Source organism: Paramormyrops kingsleyae, unplaced genomic scaffold (genome assembly GCF_048594095.1).
Source record: "Paramormyrops kingsleyae isolate MSU_618 unplaced genomic scaffold, PKINGS_0.4 ups85, whole genome shotgun sequence".
Lineage (NCBI taxonomy): Eukaryota > Metazoa > Chordata > Actinopteri > Osteoglossiformes > Mormyridae > Paramormyrops > Paramormyrops kingsleyae.
Genome location: NW_027326023.1, coordinates 51,514 through 71,431, shown reverse-complemented (window position 1 = coordinate 71,431; position 19,918 = coordinate 51,514). Strand labels below are relative to the sequence as shown.

The 19,918-nt window shown below is 43.1% G+C and overlaps 1 long non-coding RNA gene across 3 annotated transcripts; it reads left to right on the top strand.

The window, feature by feature from the left end:
• Window positions 1-3,668: 3,668 nt before the first annotated feature.
• LOC140586904 (uncharacterized) lies at window positions 3,669-18,781 on the top strand. 3 transcript variants are annotated; one of them, XR_011988697.1, is made up of 4 exons: window positions 3,669-3,797; window positions 12,434-12,520; window positions 15,919-16,039; window positions 17,582-18,781. It is a non-coding gene; the product is annotated as an uncharacterized lncRNA (long non-coding RNA). The 3 variants fall into 3 exon arrangements; XR_011988696.1 differs by having other exon boundaries at window positions 3,706-3,797; window positions 12,429-12,520; XR_011988698.1 differs by lacking the exons at window positions 3,669-3,797; window positions 12,434-12,520 and adding an exon at window positions 14,046-14,361.
• Window positions 18,782-19,918: the final 1,137 nt, after the last annotated feature.

Sequence of the window (19,918 nt, the reverse complement as noted above, 5' to 3'; positions counted from 1 at the left end):
CAGAACCAAATGTTTAAGCTTCATGCTCGGTTTGTGAGTTACAGCAAAGAAATTAGTTACTAATCACACACAAAAGCGTTTTAATCATTGTTAATTTTGGGCAACCATATTTCATACTTAACTATTTAATATGCCAATGTTCCAAAGATGGAAATTTCTCTTTAATCTTTACATCCAATAGATTTACAATAAATATATTCATCATTATTAGGCAGGAAACTGGAGATTTGTTTCATGAAGCTCTCAAAAGAAAACACAAATATAGTTCTGTGAAATATGATGAGTGGATTAACTGTCTCATAATGTACAATCCAAAAATACAGAAGAACGGTTAAAATGTGAACTTCATTAGTGCAGCTGGTAGGATTACTACTTTTCTTAAAGTTGCTCTGTCTGCATTGGGTGCTTTTCTTGTCCCAGGTCATGGTTAGAAAAGACCTCTGATAAAACAAAATGCAAACGTGCAGAGATAACCATAATGCAAGTTTCATAGGAACTCATTTCATAGAGAATTCAGTGGAAGCGCTTATAGTGATCACGGTTATAGTGATCAACAATTATGGATCAAAAAGCTTGGGACAGAATCATTCCTGTATAAATACTGCTTAAATAATTTGCTTATAGTAATCAAGTAGTCCACTTACAGTGTTTATTTTGGGTCTTTTTAAACATGACAACATATGGAAAAAAATTAAAACTGCGGTAATAGTTTTTTTTTCCTATTTTACTTTACTTTGTTTGCCCTACTTTGCCTTGCAGTAACCTGTATGCCTCTGGCTAGCTACCTGAGGCTAATGCTGCGTGCACAGAAAACATGACAGGTTAGAATAAAGTAATTTTCTCTCAATGACATACAGACGCTCCTCTACTTATGAACTTTCAACTTATGAACTTTCAGACATACGAACGAAGAGGACTGTAAGTCCATCAATTTTTCTTCTTCTGCATGCCAGTTCTGCCTAGTACGACTTCTGGCCGCTACTTCCACCGCGCAGCAGCATAGCGTGCAAACTCCCAGCATCCTAGTTCTTTGTACTTGCGTATACCATTACAGTGATGCTGAATAACGACTTACGAACATTTCAAGTTATGAACGGCCGTTCGGAACATATCTCGTTCGCAAGTAGAGGAGCGTCTGTATATAGACTCATCAAAGTTTATGATAAGCTGCGGAAAATGAACCACTGATATGCAGCCACAAAACTACAATAAGCGCTTTGAAACAACGTAATGTTGTCAAAATGTGCTGTGTAAATAAAATTGAACTAAATATTTATATACAGTACTATACTGTTGTAATGTGTATTTGCATCATACACAGTTCAGTAATTAAATTTGTACAGTACTGTAATTTGAAAAGCATTTGAAACAACTGTACTGCATTTTGAAATCGGTAATAAAATTCAGTAAATAGTGATGCTGTCCGTTTTATTACCTTATTACATGTAATATACAAATGTCAATTAGGTGAAAATCTGAAGAAAAAGAAAAAAAAATCAGTTATAATGATCATCCACTTACAGCGATCAATTTCACCCAGACAAACGTGATCACTATAAGTGAATTCCACTGTAAGTCCTATCAATGTTACAGTAAAAGTTGTGTTTGTTGTGAAAAATGGAATGGAAGGAATTTTGTAACATTTGATTGGATTGCTAATAGCTGAGGTAGGAATGTTGCAATGGGGCTGGTCTCTGATCTCAGCTCGTAAAATGAGAAATATGGAAAAGAGCTGTGACAGCACTATAGGGTAGCTTTGCTACTTGATGTATGTGTAGCGCTGGCATCTGCTCCATGTTTTCGGAAGAGTCTCCTTCCAAAGAGAATGGGCAACTGCAAACGGCAGCTTCTGTGCATCTGGTGTTTGCAAAAGAGCATTCTGTGTCCTTTCAAGGACTGATGCCTTGTGCTCTGCACTTCTCAGGGAAACTTCCAGTCACTGTAACCCAAAATGGATAAAAAGCCATCTTTATGTGCTTTGGGGGACAAGGAACTAAAACATAAGTCCAGGAAAACCATCCATCTATCCATCTTCCAACCGGTTAGGGTTGAAGGAGACATGGAATTTATATCAGACAGCACAGGGCACAAGGCTGGGGAACACCCTGGATGGGATGTTGCTTCATCATGGAGCACACACACACACACACACACACACACACACACACACACACACACACACATTAATTGTGAACAAGTTAGTGATGCCAATTAACCTTACTGCAACCAGGAAACCAGAATAAATATAAATGTATGCTCACCAATGTTAATTATGTATGTTATTCATACATAATGATGCTGATTGTTGACCCATACTACAACATTCATCCAATGGTAAACTATCAAAAGCAAAATCAAATATCAGTCCCTCGATCTGTCCACAAATAGGTTTTGTCACCTGAGCTTAAACATTCACACAATGAAAGGATACCTTAAGTCAAATCTATCCTGAAACACCAGTAATTCAGCAAATCAGATAAAAAAACATCAACAGAAATATTAGGAAGCTCTTAACATCCTGTATCTGGTATTAGGGGCATTTATGTAACAGTTTTATGTCCTGTAATGATATAATGTACAACACTCAGCTATAACATAATTATACACAGTATGTTAATCTGCTTCACAATAATACATGCATACAACATCTAAATTCTAATATAAGGGTCCACCACCAATCTGCTTTTTCTGAAATAAGCTTGCATTCATCCATTTGCAGAACTATAGAACCCTGCGTCAGTTCCGTGTATTCCGCTATCATCGATTCTGGTTTGTTGGTTAAACTTCCGTCCTGATTAAACTGCTGGCCTATAACGGTGGTGACATACTGTATGGTGGTGCGACACTGCAAATGGACGCATCTCTTTAAAGATCAAGTGTAAAAAGCGAATAACAAAATCTGCTCTTATAGGCGACTATATTACAGACATGGGACGGAAGTGACATCCTGAGGAATATCTAAAGCTTAAAAAGCATTGTGTCCATTTTATGAGGAGTCGGGACAATGAGAATAAACAACAGCACAGATTCAGCCATTTCAGTCTCATGACCTCTACCTCACACTGTTTTCCTGCATATAATGTCCTATGAGGGAGGCATTATTATTAGTGTGCATTGCAAGGAAAGATGACTGAAAGAATATTCAGTTCTGTTCTTTATCTCTTTAGTTCTCTATTACCAAGCTCCCTGTTGTCATAACAGTCTAAGCTATATTTGTGTGATGAACAGGCAGTCCCCAGGGTACGAACAAAATCCATTCCCTAAGTCTAAGTTTAATTTGTAGGTAAGTCAGGAAAATAATAATACAAAACATAATGATAATTGTTATTGTTTTTATTATTAATAATATTATTAGAGTTGCTACTGTCGATTATATCAATAACCGAGTAATCTAACGATTATTCTGAAAATTCATCGAGTAATCGTTTATATGTAATATATATACAATCGTTCATAACACTATACTCTCTCTCTCTCTCTCTCTATATATATATATATATAGATAGATAAAATCGTTTATATTATAAATAATATAATTAGTATAGTTAAATCGCCGCTTGCCAGGAACCAACCAGCCATTGTATGCTGCACACTAGCTCAGTCACTCCAAAGGTCAGTTTTTGCACTCCCATGTACAGTTGCATGTTTCCGGACAGTGGAAGCAGTGGCGGTTCTAAACATTTCAACTATACTGTCTTGCTCTCACAAGCTTGATTATTCTTTCTGCCGTTAACTTCGCTTTCCACCAACTGAAGCGGGTTCTACCGCCCGGAGCACCCGCATTAAGAGTCCGTCAGGTAAATGTGCTTACGTTTGTGTTTCCCCTGTTCCCAGCGCACCAAATTTTATCCCACATATATAAATGTAAATAAAAGCTACGTACTGTACACTCAGGGTGAACCTACAAACTGCAGACACAAAGCGGCAATGCCCACTGCGCAATGTAAATATCAAAATGGCATTTCATGCACATGCCGTTCCCAGAGGACCGCAATAGTCAAGTTGCGCTAAAACATTTTAACTCGGTCATAGAAAACAAAAAATAGCAAGATTTGCAATTTAATTATGGTTCATTTTCAACATTATGTTTGTATATTAATGTAGTATATGTTTTAAAAACAGTCTAAAGTTTACTGCGGCTGCGTCGGCATGAGTTCTAACTGCACTCTCCGAGTAAATCCTCATCATTCCCGTTGTTACTGTTGAAGTCACAAATACACCTGAGAAATTAAATCTGAAAAGTTGAAAGGCGAACAGGAACTGGTGACGAAAATACATTCGTCTTCCGCTCTATGGAGATGTTTGTATTCCATATAGAGCCAATATTGGGCAAAAGCAAGTGATTTGTCGGCACTGCTTTGCGTATATTGTCGCGACTGCCGGTGTAACCAATGTTTCATTTATCTCGGAGGTCGCACCCGGTTTAACGGCATTCCAGTATAACAAGCCAGAAAGTTATTTAGTAATACCAGGGACCTGTTTCAGTCACCTTGCTTAGCCGGAAAACTTGAACGATTTAAGGTACCCCAATTTAAATGCACTTTATCTTCATTCACCTACATTTATAGCTCAGACTACCTTAAATCCCATGTTATCTGGCTTAGTAAGAGATCCTGCTTTTTGAAACAGACCCCATTTTTAGCCAGATTCTTTAATGTTAGCCATTCTTAGCAATATCAATGGTTGGACAGTACTGTGTATATGAAAGGTTTAAAACATACAGGAGTTGAACAATGTATGAAACTGGAACATCTAGTTTTGGACCTCAATAACATATTAGTATGATGTAGGGCCTCCTTTGCGGCCAACACAGCATCAGTTTCTATTGGGAATGACAAATACAAGTTCTGCACGGTGGCCAGAGGGATTTTGAACCATTCTTCTCACAAAACAGTGGACTGGTCACTATGTGAGGCTGGTGGAGGAAAAGTTTCCTCACTCGCTCTTCTAAAACACCCCAAACTGACTCAATAGTATTAATATCTGGTAACTATGCAGGTCATGGGAGATGTTCAACTTTGCTTTCAAGTTCATCAAACCACTCTGTCACCAGTTTTGCTGTGTGTATTGCTGCATTATCATCCTAATACACAGCACCACATTCAGGGTACAATGTTTGAACCATTGGTTGAACATGGTCCTCCAGAATGCGCCCATGTAGAACAAGTAGTGGGCCTAGGGAATGCCATGATATTGCAGCCCAAACCATCACTGATCCACCCCCATGCTGTACTCTGGGTACACAGCAGTCCAGGTGGTAAGTCTCTTTGGGACTTTGCCACACCGTGACTCTCCCAGATGTGGGAAAGACAGTGAAGGTGAACTCGTCAGAGAACAATACGTTTCACATTGTCCATAGCCCAAGATTTGTGCTACTGGTACTACTGAAACCGACATCTGGCATTGGCATGAGTGACCAAAGGTTTGCTTGTAGCCGCACGACCATGAATATTGACCCTGTGCAGCTGCGGCAGTAGTTTTGGAAACAGGAGAGTCAAGGTGCGCATTTAATTCTGCAGTGAGTTGGGCAGCTGTGGTTTAATGTTTTTTGGATATAATTCGGGTTAGTACCTGGCCATCCCTTTCAGACAGCTTTCGCTTGTTTCTACAGTTATTCCTGTTGGATGTTGTCCATCTGACGTGGTGGTCTGCCATCATTACCCTGGATACAGTGGCCTTCGATACACCACAAAGACTTGCTGTGCTGGTCACAGATGTGCCAGCAAGATGTGCAACAAACAATTTGTCCTCTTTTGAACTCTGATATGTCTCCCATTATGTTGTGTGGATTACAATGTTTTATATACAGCTATGCTATTGTTTTGCTGATTCAACCTTCACACTCTGCGCTTACTGATGGAATATGCCATCAGTGAGGATTGGCCACCAGACATATATAGTGCATATATAGGCGTGAAACTTCTAACACTATCGACAAAGTGTTTCAGTTTCATTGTCCAACACTTCAGAATGCAAATAAAAAATATACAACTTCAGCTTCAGGTAACATTTTGTTAGGAGGCTCAGAGTTTCTAGGTACGCCCATGCACATAGTGAGTGGGTGTATTACATGCCCTGTGATGTACTGGCATTGCATTCTGGGTGTAGCTGTGTGCCCTGTGATGGACTGGCATTCCATTCTGGGAGTAGCTGCGTGCCCTGTGATGGACTGGCATTCCATTCTGGGAGTAGCTGCGTGCCCTGTGATGGACTGGCATTCCATTCTGGGCATAGCTGTGTGCCCTGTGATGGACTGGCATTCCGTTTAGGATGTAGCTGTGTGCCCTGTGATGGACTGGCATTCCATTTAGGATGTAGCTGTGTGCCCTGTGATGGACTGGCATTCCATTCTGGGCGTAGCTGTGTGTCCTGTGATGGACTGGCATTACATTCTGGGTGTAGCTGTGTGTCCTGTGATGGACTGGCATTCCATTCTGGGCGTAGCTGTGTGCCCTGTGATGGACTGGCATTCCATTCTGGGCATAGCTGTGTGCCCTGTGATGGACTGGCATTCTGTTTAGGATGTAGCTGTGTGCCCTGTGATGGACTGGCATTCCATTTAGGATGTAGCTGTGTGCCCTGTGATGGACTGGCATTCCATTCTGGGCGTAGCTGTGTGTCCTGTGATGGACTGGCATTCCGTTTAGGATGTAGCTGTGTGCCCTGTGATGGACTGGCATTCCATTTAGGATGTAGCTGTGTGCCCTGTGATGGACTGGCATTCCATTCTGGGCGTAGCTGTGTGTCCTGTGATGGACTGGCATTCCATTTAGGATGTAGCTGTGTGCCCTGTGATGGACTGGCATTCCATTCTGGCCGTAGCTGTGTGTCCTGTGATGGACTGGCATTCCGTTTAGGATGTAGCTGTGTGCCCTGTGATGGACTGGCATTCCATTTAGGATGTAGCTGTGTGCCCTGTGATGGACTGGCATTCCATTCTGGGCATAGCTGTGTGTCCTGTGATGGACTGGCATTCCATTCTGGGCGTAGCTGTGTGCCCTGTGATGGACTGGCATTCCATTCTGGGTGTAGCTGTGTGTCCTGTGATGGACTGGCATTCCATTCTGGGCATAGCTGCCTGCCCTGTGATGGACTGGCATTCCATTCTGGGCGTAGCTGTGTGCCCTGTGATGGACTGGCATTCCATTCTGGGCATAGCTGCCTGCCCTGTGATGGACTGGCATTCCATTCTGGGCGTAGCTGTGTGCCCTGTGATGGACTGGCATTCCATTCTGGGTGTAGCTGTGTGTCCTGTGATGGACTGGCATTCCATTAAGGGGGTAGCTGTGTGCCCTTTGATGGACTGGCATTCCATTAAGGGTGTAGCTGTGTGCCCTGTGATGGACTAGCATTCCGTTTAAGATGTAGCTGTGTGCCCTGTGATGGACTGGCATTCCATTCTGGGCGTAGCTGTGTGCCCTTTGATGGACTGGCATTCCGTTTAGGATGTAGCTGTGTGCCCTGTGATGGACTGGCATTCCATTCTGGGCATAGCTGTGTGTCCTGTGATGGACTGGCATTCCATTCTGGGCGTAGCTGTGTGCCCTGTGATGGACTGGCATTCCATTCTGGGTGTAGCTGTGTGTCCTGTGATGGACTGGCATTCCATTCTGGGCATAGCTGCCTGCCCTGTGATGGACTGGCATTCCATTCTGGGCGTAGCTGTGTGCCCTGTGATGGACTGGCATTCCATTCTGGGCATAGCTGCCTGCCCTGTGATGGACTGGCATTCCATTCTGGGCGTAGCTGTGTGCCCTGTGATGGACTGGCATTCCATTCTGGGTGTAGCTGTGTGTCCTGTGATGGACTGGCATTCCATTAAGGGTGTAGCTGTGTGCCCTGTGATGGACTGGCATTCCATTCTGGGTGTAGCTGTGTGTCCTGTGATGGACTGGCATTCCATTCTGGGCGTAGCTGTGTGCCCTGTGATGGACTGGCATTCCATTCTGGGCATAGCTGCCTGCCCTGTGATGGACTGGCATTCCATTCTGGGCGTAGCTGTGTGCCCATTGATGGACTGGCATTCCGTTTTAGGGTGTAGCTTTGTGCCCTGTGATGGACTGGCATTCCATTCTGGGCGTAGCTGTGTGTCCTGTGATGGACTGGCATTCCGTTTAGGATGTAGCTGTGTGCCCTGTGATGGACTGGCATTCCATTTAGGATGTAGCTGTGTGCCCTGTGATGGACTGGCATTCCATTCTGGGCGTAGCTGTGTGTCCTGTGATGGACTGGCATTCCATTTAGGATGTAGCTGTGTGCCCTGTGATGGACTGGCATTCCATTCTGGGCGTAGCTGTGTGTCCTGTGATGGACTGGCATTCCGTTTAGGATGTAGCTGTGTGCCCTGTGATGGACTGGCATTCCATTTAGGATGTAGCTGTGTGCCCTGTGATGGACTGGCATTCCATTCTGGGCATAGCTGTGTGTCCTGTGATGGACTGGCATTCCATTCTGGGCGTAGCTGTGTGCCCTGTGATGGACTGGCATTCCATTCTGGGTGTAGCTGTGTGTCCTGTGATGGACTGGCATTCCATTCTGGGCATAGCTGCCTGCCCTGTGATGGACTGGCATTCCATTCTGGGCGTAGCTGTGTGCCCTGTGATGGACTGGCATTCCATTCTGGGCATAGCTGCCTGCCCTGTGATGGACTGGCATTCCATTCTGGGCGTAGCTGTGTGCCCTGTGATGGACTGGCATTCCATTCTGGGTGTAGCTGTGTGTCCTGTGATGGACTGGCATTCCATTAAGGGGGTAGCTGTGTGCCCTTTGATGGACTGGCATTCCATTAAGGGTGTAGCTGTGTGCCCTGTGATGGACTAGCATTCCGTTTAAGATGTAGCTGTGTGCCCTGTGATGGACTGGCATTCCATTCTGGGCGTAGCTGTGTGCCCTTTGATGGACTGGCATTCCGTTTAGGATGTAGCTGTGTGCCCTGTGATGGACTGGCATTCCATTCTGGGCATAGCTGTGTGTCCTGTGATGGACTGGCATTCCATTCTGGGCGTAGCTGTGTGCCCTGTGATGGACTGGCATTCCATTCTGGGTGTAGCTGTGTGTCCTGTGATGGACTGGCATTCCATTCTGGGCATAGCTGCCTGCCCTGTGATGGACTGGCATTCCATTCTGGGCGTAGCTGTGTGCCCTGTGATGGACTGGCATTCCATTCTGGGCATAGCTGCCTGCCCTGTGATGGACTGGCATTCCATTCTGGGCGTAGCTGTGTGCCCTGTGATGGACTGGCATTCCATTCTGGGTGTAGCTGTGTGTCCTGTGATGGACTGGCATTCCATTAAGGGTGTAGCTGTGTGCCCTGTGATGGACTGGCATTCCATTCTGGGCATAGCTGTGTGCCCTGTGATGGACTGGCATTCCATTTAGGATGTAGCTGTGTGCCCTGTGATGGACTAGCATTCCATTCTGGGTGTAGCTGTGTGCCCTTTGATGGACTGGCATTCCATTAAGGGTGTAGCTGTGTGCCCTGTGATGGACTGGCATTCCATTCTGGGGGTAGGTGTGTGCCCTTTGATGGACTGGCATTCCATTAAGGGTGTAGCTGTGTGCCCTGTGATGGACTAGCATTCCGTTTAAGATGTAGCTGTGTGCCCTGTGATGGACTGGCATTCCATTCTGGGCGTAGCTGTGTGCCCTTTGATGGACTGGCATTCCGTTTAGGATGTAGCTGTGTGCCCTGTGATGGACTGGCATTCCATTCTGGGCGTAGCTGTGTGCCCTTTGATGGACTGGCATTCCGTTTAGGATGTACCTGTGTGCCCTGTGATGGACTGGCATTCCATTCTGGGCGTAGCTGTGTGCCCTTTGATGGACTGGCATTCCGTTTAGGATGTAGCTGTGTGCCCTGTGCTGCCAGACCCCCTAAAATCCTCTTTAGGATAAAGCATTGGAAGATGGATGAAAGGAACAATTTTGGGGTGAATATTTATTCCAACCCTGCACTAGATAAGTGGCTGGAAGATGGATGGATGAGTGGGAATATTTAGCTTTAATACTTGCATATAATTAAACCAATGGTGTATCAATATACTGTACGCCAATATTTCATAAATACTAAATGTTCTTGATTTTCAACCCAGTTTTAGTTATTTCCAGGTATATATGTAATTAAGGGCTCTGTACCATTTCCAGGTCTCTCCAAGCCCTCTATGGGCTGAAGGGGCCACTCAGCATTCATACACAGGCGTTTTTCTGAAGTATAATCTCCCAGATCTTTACAAGTCTAGATTGCGGGTCGGACATTGAACAGACTGTGACCTTCTCAGGCACCCATTGTACCAGGGTAGTACCTGGCTACTCAGTTCTGAGCCTGTGTGTAATGTTCCTTACTATCAGCCAGTAAGCTTTCCTTCACTTCACTCTGCAATGGCTTTCAAAGTCCCAGGTTTGACTGCCTTAGTACCTTTGTGATCTTTTCTGCTGTTTTATCTGACTCTCACCTCTCAGGAATCCCTTTCATTTCTAACACCTTCAGGGAAGAGGTAAGGCGCAGCTCGGAATCTTTCCTTCTTCACCCAGTGGACAGTTGGCGTTCTCATCAAACGCAGACCCGTCTCAGCCCACAGCCTCAGGTCACTGACAGCGTCACACAAAACCGTTTCTCCTCTGTATTACAAGTGCAGCATACTACAGTCATACCACAGGTTTCTCAACAGTACTGTCTGCTGTTCTTTACAGAATGACAGATATTACAGATTCCTTCTCTTTCATTAGAAAGAAAGCAAATTATGTTCCCTGCAAGGTTTCCACATAGCAAGTAAAAGCTCATAAGCTAAAAAAGGCAGGCTTATGTAAAACATCTAAATGCATGCAAATATATGCATCGTATTGTACTGTAGTATGACAATAATGTGAACCAATTCTTCCGAAATATAAGCATTGTATTGAGCGTGATAATTCATTCACATTGTCTTTGTTTTAAGGCTGTCCATCCAACTTCAATGTATGAGTGACCGTCTTTGAATCTTTTAAATGCTTTTTTCTTCTGAAGAAGGTTAAGACTACATTATTTTATGAGCCTGATTTAGTACCTTCTTACATTCTTACATTCTGTTAACTTTCCTGTACTGATTAATCAGCACACAGATGAGTTTTTTTCAAACTGTATTAAAAGTGAATGTTATTGTGCATTCCAAAGGATTCATTTCTAACATGCGCTGACTTCTTTGTAATTGACAAAACTTGCTGTGAAATGTATAAACAAACAGCAGCCTGCCAGTCTCAGCAGTAATGGGACTTTAATTACATTCTGTGAGATTATCATTCCTGACAGGTGTTTCAAACTGCAGTGTCTGTGTCCACAGTGCATGTACTCTTACACCCTTTATGTCCTTCAAGCCAAGCCTCGCAAACACAAATATGACACAATATCCGCGTGAACAGTGCCAGTGTTTGCCCTGTGTCAGAATTTCATCAAGTTTTTCGCAAAGTGAAGGCGGGAAAAAGAGAGAAAAAATACATTTTGTATTTCTTTCATTTGGTTGCAGCAGAAAGTAATGAACCAGGCAATCTTTTGGCATGAAAAGGTTGTTGTGCTGCTCGATAACTCAGTACAACTAATGAGATGATTATGGCCAGCTGTTTAAATACTTTGATTACCAGTGAAGCATATTTGGATCAGTACTATCCAATATAATCTGACCCTGGCTTTTTCCATCTGAGTGAAGTTATCTGCACAGAGACACAACAGGCCAAGATCAAAATAAAAAACCACGAAGACCACGGAAAGTTGATGTCCATCAGTCTGGAATTGGCTTAAAATCATTTGTAAGTCTGTAAGTTTCAACCAAATCGTATTCAAGGGCAAATGGTTCAAGGGTAGAAGATAATGAATTTCCCAGGGAGTGACTTTCCTGATGAATTCTTTCAAAGAACAATGAGCTACACCATCTAGAAACATTCTGGGAATCTTAGAACCACATCCAGGAATCTGCAGACCTATCCTGACTTAGCAGAGGTCAGTGGATCATGACCCCACATCTATAAAGAAACATGTACGACCCTGTAAGTTCCGAGAGAATGAACAACAAGCAGGAAACGTATAACACTGTCACAAGCTAAGAGCCATGATCAAATGAACGCTTTGATGCGTCAAGACCAGGATCTGACTCTACACCAGAAAAATCTGCAGCATGGTGTCAGTTCATCCACCCTTGAGCACAAGGTTCAAGCCTTAAACCTCTATAAACACACATTTCACACAGATGAACTAGTTCTGCGTGGAAAATGGGGCAAAAATACCTCCAGAGTGCTATGTAAGACATCAATAACCGCTGGAAGTGTTTGGTTACTGCCATAGCTGCTAACAGAGGTATAAGCAGTCAGCGAGTGAAAGGGGGTCATGCTTTTTTTAAACAGGGGTTGCTGAGTGCTCCCTAACTGTCATCCATTCAGCTTCCATAATTCCCATTACCCAGTACAGGCTTGCGGTGGATCTCAGGAAGCGAAAGGGCACAAGGAAGAGGACACCTTGGACAGGATAGCAGCACAACTTCCTACACGGAATTATGTAAGGATGGAAACTGTTATTTTAATGTTTTGTCTAATTTTGGTTTCTGTTTCAATTAATATGGAAATGATTATTGTATGATTAGCATATTACATTCCATGTATATTGTCGTCTTTTCTAAAACAAAAGGAATATATGTTTTTAGGACATTAACTGTTTCCCTTTGTCAAGAAAATGTAAGGCTTGATTAACGGGGCCTTTTTTAAGTGAATCAACAAGGAGCCCTGGGTGCTTTCCCCTCTATTCCCCATATGTAGTGTGTTACCTCTGGAAACGGTGGCTTTTTGCAGTCCTGATTGTAATGTAGGGCGGCTTAGTGCATCACACCTCTAGGTCTGAGAGTTCAAATCCTGCTTCTGCTCTATGCATGTGGAGTTTGCATTTTCCCTGTGTTGCGCAGGTTTTCTCACACAGTCCAAAGACACACCATACGGCTAATTGGTGTCTCCAGGGTTCCCGCAGAGTGTGAGTGTATGTGCCCTAGGAGGGGTTCCTCGTGGTGCTTGGAACAGGTGCCAGGCCCCCGGCGACTCTGTACTGGATAAGCGGCTGGAAGATGGCTGGATAGATTATTCTAATCACCAGCACAGGTGCTGTTTCCATTTATGAGCTTTTAGTGCCTCCAGTGAAATGCAGGTCTGGGCACATCACGCGTGCTGTTGGGTTCTGGGCATTGGGGCTGTGCACAGACTTTTTGAGGAGCAGGTGTCTTTATTCGGGGGAGGGGGGCTCCTCCTCAGCAGTTTTCAATTTTGCATTATCATGGGGCACCTCAGAAGGGGGACACTCTCAAAAGGGGCAGGTGCCGGGGCACCCCCCTCCCCCCCACACGTGCTTGCTGGTCATCATCCTTTTCAGTTTGCACAAATGTTCGTAGGATTGGGATCCTGCAGTGTCCAAAAACACGAAAACTGTAGACAATCGCTGACAACATCCCCTGTGGTCCGAGATGACAAGCAGTTGATACCAATTCATTTTTTTCTGGATTAGAAGGTGGAGGAGGAATGTATGAATGTTCTCTCACATTTGGTAGTACTGTGATGGTTTCTATTTAGAAACATGAATTCTTTAACGTTAAGAGTAGATGGCTGATGGAGAACTCACACTAGTAGAATGAGTAGATATATCTTGCTGATACTTGGTTCCTGTATTGGTTTTGTAGGTCATACTGGCTATTGAGTAAAAGTGCTTAGGGAAAGATTATTCTGGCCCAGTTAAAGGGACTGACATGTACTGCAAACATACCTCAAACAACTAATAATACAGAGACTTATCAGAGTGATTCACAATGTTCCCCAATTATAATACCTGCATATTTTTCTATCGGTTTCTAACCTAGACATTCACTGGAAGTGGGGGTCATAAATTCAAATTCAGTTGGAATGTCTTTAGCTAAGCTTTCCTGTGTTGCCTCTCCTGACTGCATCCTGCAATGTGATTGTGCCTTTGTAGTTATGATAACTGTAATATAGAGACACCACAACACAGTGACTATAATTAACATTAACACAATTAAAAGCAAAATTCCTGAATCACTTTGCACCTTGAAAAATAAACACGTTTCTGTATGGGTCATTGTAGGCAAAGGTAAGACAAAAAAAAGCTACATTAGGGTGGATCACACCTCAAGGGATGGAGGTCAAACCATGTTCCCCCGTTTCCTCCGAAAGCCCAAAGACACGCAGTTAGGCTAATTGCTATCTCTAAATTACAGTATAATTATGTATGTATATATCTGCCCTGCAATGCACTGCTGTCCTGACTGTACCCCAGTGTTGTGAACCCTATGCTGCCTGAGATGAGCTCAAGTATCCCTCCCCCATCCTGACCAGGATAAAAAGGTACAAGATAAATGGATGGATCCATCGCGTTGCTAAATCTTTACACAAAATTTCCACAATACTTTTTAGCAAAATACAAATATTAATTTGGAGAGCCGAGTATCTGCACAGATTGTGTGGGATTTACACGGGTCAGTGAATCCTCCCTTTGGGGTATTTTGCTGATGTGCCTTCGGCTGCTGGGCCCTTTGAATGTTACCAATTTTCAGCAGCTTTTTCCCGACTTGAAGAAACTGACTTTGATGTACTGCTTAGTGTTAACATTTCCCTTTATTGAATTGTATGGGCTCCATGTAAGAAAGCAGTATGTTCCAAATCTTGGGTCCTTTGTTCTCTTGCAATAAATTATCTGTGGTGTTAATCCATATAATTGAATTACACTTAAGAGTCATCGGTAGGGTTATTTGAAAGTTTAAGATGTGGTATGCTGTATAATAATATCTAAATGTATTCCGTCTCACCAAATCTGGGCTTTAGTATCTCAGGAAGCTGGTATATATTCAGAAGAATGTGAAGTAATTCTAGAAAGGCAGGATCAACTTTTTATAATGAAATATGCTTTTGTCATTCAAGGTCTGGGGAAGCGCAGTAATGTTTGTGATCATTTGTGATCATATTTCATGCTTGGTGATGATGGAGCTGAAGATAGTATATTGCAGCAGAGAGAAAACCTAGCGTGTGTCAATGTAGGTATGTGAGGAGACATGTGACAGGAGGGAAGCGATGCTGATGTGGTGCTTTGGCTAGGTAATATCGACTGGACAAGTATAGCCCAGCTTATGTAAGACTGTACACGACTCTGTCATCCAGGACATAACAAACTTGTTAAATATGGCATTTTGTTTAAGTGTGATTTTTCAAAAGCATTTGAGTTGTGCCTCTGGCTCTGTGTGCGGGATTCGCATCTTCTTGCATGTGGATAGGTGACTTATAGTCTCAGTATGTGTTCGTGTGCCATGTGATGGACTGGCAGCCCAGCCAGGGTGCCTCCTGTCCCCGTTCTTAGGATAAGATCAGGCCTACTGTGACACTGTACTGGATAAGCGGATATGGAAGATAGACTGATGTGCTGCCAATGTACACAGAAATGTCTCTGAATGTAGATCTGCAACACTGATCCCATTTTAATGCACGTGCCCCCTAGACCCCCTGAAATATACGTTGATATACTCAGAAATATGTGGAATGCAGTCATGCTGAATATAAGAATTACTTAGCACTTTGCAACGAAAGAGTTCAAAGCAAAACTAGATAAAATATGCATCCTCCCCTGGTCATGTATGCAAATTATTGTTCAGTCATTATTTTAGTGTGAAGTTTGCCATGAACACTGGATATAATCAGGTCTGCTGCTGTTCATATTGCTTAGTAATTAGCAACAAAAAGACTACCTGTAATACTAATTGATGTAATTATATTCCATTACAGTAACACTGGTGATATTTAAGGTAATATTAATAATGATAATCTTGATGTAGCACCTTAACAGTGTTGTTATTAATATTATTATTAGTATTATTATTTTGGAAGTTCATAGGCCCACATGTGTCTTGGCAGGGCAACAGGGACGCCTCCCTTATGGAAGCAGACAAGCACATCTTCTCTCTCATACTCAGCCAAGCGCTCTGCTTACACCTTCACAGGCAGAGGTCAATGTGACAGTGATAAGTTACAACAGGTAAGACTGCCAGTGTCTCCAGACTTCAATGACTTTGAAAATAGGAATTTGAAATGAAGCAGTGCTGACAGTTAATCTGTGATCACAGTCAGCTCCGAACCTGCGCCAGCCTAGTACTCTCCCTTCCTCTGTGACCCTGTAGTGGGACAGTGGTTTGAAGATCGATGGATGGATGGTGGACATTCTGTTCCCTAATCAGTTTTCCTAACAAGATCCTTAAGATCCTAAAATATGCACCTAATAGGGAATCATCCATCATAATTAAGTAAATGAATGAAGCACAAATTCTGACATGAATGAAACCTTATGCCTTGTATAAACTGAAAATTACTATGATTTTTGGAGAATGTAACTTTGTATTCTGAAATATAACTGATGTAGCAAGACTTCATGGATATTATGAAATCTGCATGTATTACATTTAAATGCGTTTGATGCTTCTGAAGCCCAATTTGATCGCCAAGTTTTGCACAACACTGCAGTGCAGTATTCCGAGGCAGAATCAGGACCCTGGACAGGGGAGAATCTGTCGGTCTCAGAGCACAGGTTTTTCTGCCATATAGAGTATTAGCTATTGGTTATAAAGTAGGAATTTATCACTGTGCATATAATATACATGAAAAGGCAACGTTAGATATAGAAAATAACATGATTCTGAAACCATTTGTACAGAAATGAGTAATATAAATTTTGCCATGGGAAACAATAAGGCACATTAGCCCTCGTAATCTCTATTAATATGGTTTTTCAGTTCCTACAAGTCATACACACATACAGACAAAACACATGACGATTATCATGCATTTATTGAATTTTTTTTTTCCTCGAGCACTTTTTCTGTGACATTCCCGGCATGCTTTTCTCGAAGAGAAAACGATCGCGAAAGATTAACATGCATCCGTATCTGTGCGTTTGTGTCGGAAGGGTTTGCCCTACCATATAATGTAAAAGTTAAATTGCAGTACAAGCAACAGACAGGAGCAGGCAGTCGGGAAGACAGGGAATGAGCAGAGCCAGGCGGACAGATGCAGGTTGACAAATGCAGCCCCGGGGGGTGACCGCGCTCAAACAAAAATCGTGCCCCGGTGCCAAGTTATGGTGCCATGAAGCAGGCTGCTGGATTCTGCACCAATTGCGTGTCTATAGGTGCTGGATCCCTCATTCTCCCGCCTCAAGGGGAAACGAATCATTATTCCTGTCACAGCAGCCTTGCAGTAGGAGCTACTGTGAGGCACAGTAAGTTAGGGCAGGTAATCAGCCTCAGCAGTAGAGTCGAGCCCATCTCCTTCATCTGTCATGCACTCTTACTCTTTTGTCTTTCGGCAGGAACGATTTTGCCACCTACCCAGGCTGTTGGGTCCCCCATCGCCTTCCTCGCTGTCGGTCAGGTTGTTTAGCATCTTGGCTTCTCTAGGAGGTTGTGCAGAGAGAGAGCGCTCCTGGACTGCTGGCTCGCGCGTTTATCCCAAACGTGGAAAAAAAAAAAAAGCGCAGCGACAGAACCATGAGGACGTGGGAATGAATATACTCTCTCCTCCTCAGGCAGAGCAGTGACAGCGAGGACAGGGGATGGCAGCTTTCCCTCCTTCTCTCCCTGGCGTTCTCTCCTGCTGCTGCAGCGCAGCTCCCCCTGTACCGAGGACACGGAGGGATAAGGAGGGTAAAGGAGGCGTGTGGATGACGGACCGCCTTTGAGCAGCAGCGCACACACATGCTCATTCCGCACTCCACAGTCACCGCCAGCCCCTGAGTGGGGCTCAGCCTAATGACTGACTTCATCATGTATTCAGCAGGCATAATCTGCCTCTTTCTCTCCAGCGGAGGGGCGGCAGAGAGAAATCGTGAGAAGAGATGGATGATGCTTTCGTTCAGGTGCTGAAATAATGTTTGACTTTTCTTATCCTTCTTTAATAGCACCTGTCCTTTTCCCCCACTGAATGATTCCATTCTCTTTTCTAACACAGAAGAGATACTTTTAGCCAGAGTTCCATTTCTCCTGTTTCTCTTCTACTCACACATTTAGTCAATTAAAACAATAAAGAATGAAGACAGAGTGAGCTGCAGTAAAGCTTTTTTGCATAATAAAGATGCTCAGTTTATTGAGAGCTGTGAAAGGTTACAGCACAGCAGATGTAGATCATCTCTACAGCTTTTTCGAACGTTCAGAGGAATCATTGCTTGGCTGTGGATGAGGATCGTATTCGATGCAGTAAATTGTACCAGCAAAACAGCTATGGGCATTAGTTTGTATCCACGGGTGTGTCTGTGAGCATGTCACGGGGCTCACATCAGTGTCTGAATGTCACACGCAATTAACGGTGTGTCACTTTGTGAGTGGGTCTTCTGGGCTGTCATGCTCACAACCTCAACATTCCATGATCCAGACAAAGACATATTGAATGTCTGTGAATAAAACAGATTAGACATGGCACCAAAGCATTTGTTGTGATACAAGGAGCCAAATAATAATGGACCTCATTGCTGTGTAAGTTCCCTAAACACAACAGAAGTCTTTCACTTCTGCTAAATGAAAAAAATCTACCTATTGACTAAGAGAGACATAAAACAGAGGTTCCTAAAGACAAGACAAAAAGAACTGGACAGAGAATTGCACCAATGGCTTCTGATGTATTTATGGATGTAAGACGTTATCCTTGCAAAATTGGAAGGAGTGCGTTTCTATCCTGCTGGAACATGTAATTTTGTTCAGTTAATCGGAATAAAATCAGTTGTAACACTGCAGCTCCCTGATAGCTTTTTTATTGTTCAGCACTGTCATTTAGTTGTTGTCTCGATGTCAGTCTGGCATGTGAAGCAAAATAAATAAGCTGTAGTTCCAGAATCTTACCTCAGATTCCCCTTCTGCTTTTTCCACGCTTCCCTGCCCAGATGTAGGTGAGAGCCAGTCCCTGGTGCCGGGTGCAGTGAGCACCACAGTCGGTGACTTACAGCAGTCCTTCAGGTCTCATCATAAATATCCCCTGCTCTAGATTCCTGTGTTTTAACACTGAGGGTGATCCCTCTAACGGGCTGCCTTACACCACTTGAACAGTATTAGATTTAGACTGTAAGTCTATAAGTCTTATCACAGACTACTGGCCTCAATTACAAATAAATATGGCTCGTTAAATTTAAGATCATCGAGGTAACATTTACACTTATACACAGCTGTTGTGGGATGTGTTATGTTATGAACAGCCAAGGTGATTCAAATGAAACATCACAGTTCATTAAAATTAAATGAACAGTCTTCGAAATATAATTAGGATGATCATTTTTATCATCACTTTTCCGTATTATATCCAGTTTGGAGGTGGCATTTTATGAACATGATGCAATACACTGCAAATATTGTGTTGTATTGATATAAAAATGATGTTGAAATGCTTGGTACACAAATTACCATTCCAGATATGAACATAATGTTTTGAAAGCCCTCTTAAACTCCCCAAACCCTGAAAGATGCCCTTGATCCAATTTTTGTGATACTAAACATATTAGACAAAGGAAAAGTATAAATTGGAAAGATGTTTGGTGAAGCATGACAAATATTACAATATTAATGAACAAGTGTGCTCACATTACCATCGCACGGGATGATTTTCTGTGGAAAGGCAGGTTATAACTATTTTTCAGACAGTGTAATTATTTCCTCCCGCAATTCCCTCATCATGTTAATGTAATCGCTTCAGTAAATCAGCTTTCTGGACAAGACTTCCTCCTCTTTCAATGGGGACGGACCTGATAAGCAGATAACTACTGAGAGATGTCAGATATTGCAGTATAGCAGTACAAGTCCCACCACAACCTAGAGCAATTCTATTAAGTGCCTTAAAAGAGCATTTGCACTGAAAACTGATTTGTTTGAATCAAACCATT